Source organism: Haplochromis burtoni, unplaced genomic scaffold (assembly GCF_018398535.1).
Source record: "Haplochromis burtoni strain Fernald_Lab_line unplaced genomic scaffold, NCSU_Asbu1 Contig_1076, whole genome shotgun sequence".
Classification (NCBI taxonomy): Eukaryota; Metazoa; Chordata; class Actinopteri; order Cichliformes; family Cichlidae; genus Haplochromis; species Haplochromis burtoni.
In genome coordinates, this window is record NW_024583437.1 from 66,785 (window position 1) to 71,550 (window position 4,766).

Sequence of the window (4,766 nt, forward strand, 5' to 3'; positions counted from 1 at the left end):
CCTTGCCTTGCCTTGCCTTGCCTTGATAAAGACCGACAGAACATCGTGGACATGAAGAATTAACAGCAGGCAAAAGACAGTGCAACTGAACCATTAACACTGACGACTACTGACAACACCAGCAGCAGCATGTAAGAAAAGCACGTGATGCAACATGTACTGTGAATTACAGGCTGGGCAGTTGAACAGTGGGATAAAGAACTGTGGGAAATCACTGGACATTGAGTTTCATATTTGCCATGCTTGGAGTAATCTTGAAAGAGACGACTGAAAGGACCAACAGAGAAGAAGAAACCGCTGACTTGGGACTATAGTGGCTGGAGATTTAAGGCCACAAAGGACACTGTGAGACGAGGGACAGGGACCAGTGAGAGGTGAAGCCCAGACGAGTTTGACTGCGAGAATACAGGATATAATTGGATTGAAATTGAAGCCTGAACTCATGAGGGTTTAGAGATGTCCACCAGATCACAACAAAGAGGTAAACAAAAAAATAAAAATAAAGAGAGAAACTAACTGACAATTACATTAATGAATAGAAAACACACATACACAAATTGTTACATGTGAAATTATTTTTGGAAGGAACCAGAAGTGAGATAGTTTGAATTCAGAACTCAGTGAAAAGATGCATGAATTAAACCTGATTACAACATACAGATGCAATGAAGAAGCAGCTTACACTTGATTAACATGTTCACATAACATGCAACAAAGAAAGCAGCTTACACTCAATTAACATAAACGCAAGGAAGAACATGCTTACATTCACATACATGACATAAGTTGGTATTTCTGATCAGAGAGAGGGAAACGGGTAGTTTAAGTACTCATGATAATAATGAAAATGTCTCAGTTGTGTTTCTTCAGGGGCGAAACAGACCTGGATCAATTTTCCACATGCAGCGGTCGGAAGAAAGTTATAGGTTAACATCACTGGACATGTTAAGGCAAGTTTCTGGTTGAATTGTTCACAGCGCCATGTGTCCCTGAACCTCACAAGCAAGCTCTGACCTATGGCTGAGGACCAGGAATGCTGTTATTTCAGGTGGGAAATCAAAATTTGGGTTAGCAAATTTGGGAAAGAGAAAACTGACTGCTTAAGTGAAAAATTGTGAAGGAGTCTGAAACACTGCAAAAAGAAACATATGCAAAATCACATACACAAGCAGAAAATGCATTAACCTTACAAGGACAAGCTCATGAAGATTAATGCATAGACATTGATTAAACCTGGCTAAGAACACAAACATATGCAATGAAAATCAGCTTGCTACTTGTATGAGTGTCAAAATGGTGTGAATGTTTAATAAAATACACTTAAAGTTTGAAGTTGAGGAATAACTCAGAGAAGCTATATGACAAAGAGAGTGAGTTATGGAAAAAGGAAAGTGAAGTAGTTTTTATAAGAGTGATTTAGGAGTGCTCTTGTACTGATTGATCAAAGCAAGTGATTAGTATAGAAAGAAAATGAAAATAATTCAATAATGTGGTAATGTTTAAACATGTATTTCTCTTGTCACGGTAACTTGTTGAGATATGACTCAGTATGCAAATTAGCTGAAGTGAGTGGTGACGAAGAAGCTTCCTGTGTGTCTGTGTGACTGAGGCTTTCAATTGAGGAAACAGAGCAGTGACTGAGGAGGATTACTTGGTGAAATATATAATGGTAAAGTAACAGGCTAGATAAATTTAGTGGTCAGGTCTGTTCAGAAGTGCAGATTTGGATAGGAAATTTATAGTTTAGTGATGATACGTTGTTGTAATGGGTTTATGTCTTATGCTGAATCTAAGTATGGTAAAGTCCTTAAAGGGGACCATTATTGTGTGCAGATTGTGTGGTTTTAACAAGATTTCTGGTGTATTGAGGAGGTGAAATTATGTCAGTTGACCTGGGAGTGTCAGGACTCTGGTGGCAAAACTTTTGTGTGTTTAAGATTTTTGAGGTTGTTGTAGTGATGGGTTGATTCTGTCGGTTAGGTTCGGGTTGTTTTTGTTTTTTGTTTTTAATAGAGGGAGTTTTATTAAACATGGACATGTCTAGAATTGGGCCCATTATTTTTGTAACAGTGCACTTAGACAAAACCTGTCAGGTGATTTTGTTTTGTGCTTTGATGAGCTAATAATCAGCTCTCTTTTTTCTCATCTTCGTTCTAAGCAGGCCTGGAACTGTGAATAACAGCGCTGACAAACTCTCGGGAGAGCAAATATAAGGTGGGCTTTCCAGATTACAACTGGCTGAGGAGAAGGCTACCTGTGGGGACCTGATCAGATTGAAAGTCCCTGTCTAAAAGGATTGTAGCGATTCAATCCAGTCCAAAAGCATAAAGAACTATTTTCCTATGACAAATAAAACAAATGAATGAGCTCATGTTGCTGAGAGTGGAGACTCTGATTATCTGAGTCTCCACTATCAGCAAATACTTGGTATGAATGCGTGTGAGTGAATGTGTGTGACTGGATGAAGGTTGGGATGAATAAATGTGGACAAACAATTTGCCATGCCAGAAAGAGAAAAGGTATACTTTGCTTTGCTTTGCTTTTGCCATAAGGAGGAGGAGTGGAAGACTTAACTCTGGGGATGCTGATTTTGGGTTGCTGATGTTTGCTTTGAGAAAATTTCTGTTTTATTGACTGGGGTTAGATTATGGTATTACATTATATGGGTGGGAGAATGCCATATGCTAAAGGGGAAACATTTATTGATATAACTCATGTTACCATTAACTGAAGAAACACATGACTGATAACTGTTCTGTTTTAAGTTTATTTTTATAACACAGATTGGATCATAAGTGGGGAAAACTGAGTGTGGAATGTGAAGTTCAGGTTTTGTTTTTAGGAAGTTCCAAGGATGCAGGCTGTGGATGGAGCCAGGAGTTCGAAAAGATGTGATATGATGATTAAATTGATTTCATTCCTTAAACACAGGTTTGCAGGGCCGGAGCAGATATACCTGAGAGGAGGATTGCATTTTCAGTTTGACACATGAGATGTGTCAAAGAGAGGGAGTTAAGGTTTAATTTGAAATGGGTTTTAGGATTATGTTATAACTTTTGGGGTTTTTGATCATTTAGATATGGTAAAACTGAGGCAGAAATTGTTATTTTTTGTGTTAAGGTTAAAGGATTAAAGTGAACTGAATCCTGTTTAGAAGATAAAATGCCGGTGTTTATAAGAAGCAGTGTACAAAACTTAAAGGGAAACTGTGGGAATAAAAGATATGGGGAAACTATTGAAGATTGTAGGAGTAGAAAATGTTTGATTTCTTTTTGATTTCTAGAAGAAGTGGTTATAATGTAGGCTTACACATACAGATATTACATAGATTTATTTTTAGGATAGAGGAGAGAGCTTATATGTAGAAATTATTTTTTATACACATTGCATTTTGGTGCTTATTAAAGAGTTGTGGCTCAGTCTATTAATTGAAGGTCAAAAGCTTTGTTTGGCGCGAATGTCCAGGCAATCTATTGTGCTAAGTGACTAGAGCATAGAAGGCCGCACACGCTTACAAACACATAGAATCCATAAATCTGTCAGGTCAAAGGCCTGAAATTCATTTAGCTTCTAACTGAATTTGAGCTTGCCTAGCAACAAGTGATAGAAAAGAGGAACTGAAATGAAATTTTGCTTATAATGAAACTGTGGGACGTGTAAAGTACTGAAATAACACATGCAGCTCCACAGGTGTCTTATGTGTTGTTAATGCTAAAAGAGGAGAAACTTGTTGATATAATTCGTGCCATTAACAAAAGGGGCCACTGTATAAGTTAACTCTAGTTTATAGAGGAGCAAAATGAAATAAAGATGCTATATCAAGAACAGGTTATAACACAGGAAATGTGCGTTTCAAAATGAAGTTAGTGTTAACACACAGGAGTTGTTTCTAGGCAGCATTTAGCTATGATAAAATTTATACATGAGTAATTGCTTATATGCTTAAACCTAATTGATTTAAATGGTTGTTTTCTCTTTGATCTTTCAGTAGAATAGGCGCTTATAATGATTTGCTTGTGATCTATTGTGAAAGGTGACTGGTAGGTCAGAGTGGAGCCACTTGCAGCAGCGTCAGTTTTGTGTACAGGATGTCGATGATCAGATAAGGGAGAATAGAGTGAGCAACAGGAAACATATGCAGGGACGTGAAAGCTGCGCTTTAAGAGTGTTAAAATGATGAGTACTGAGATGAGTAACGTTGAAGAATATGTATAAATAATAGTTAATAAGTCAAACATAATTAGGATCATGCTTTTGATTGAAGAGTCCCAAACATAATAGGTTGAACCAAGTTTGAAGAAAGAGAACAATTGAGGAACATAGTAAGTTAGGGAGGCGGAGGAAAAGGTGTTTTGTTTCCTTTGCAGGAGGCCTGATGGACCACAAGAGAGGGACCCAGAAAAAACCTAATCTCACGCATGGAGTGTTCTTAAGGGGGAGCTGGCGTTTTGTTACTGGACCACTTAGATGACATGAGGTTGTTGTCTGATTTGCTGAGCCAGAGGACGGCTAGAGAGGGTCAGAGCAATGACACTAGTAAAGTGTGGTGACCCTCTTTTATAGAGAGGGTCACCAAGAGAGGGAGTGAGGGGATTAGAGAAATATTTTGCTGCTATTGTTAATAATCATCATCATTACCATTGCATTAATAATTAATATTGATATTGCATTCAGATGTTTAAACATATTGGTACCCAATTAGCCTTTATTACAGGTGCAGTTATAACCACTTTAAACTGTTGAGTTAAATCAATAATCTTAAATGC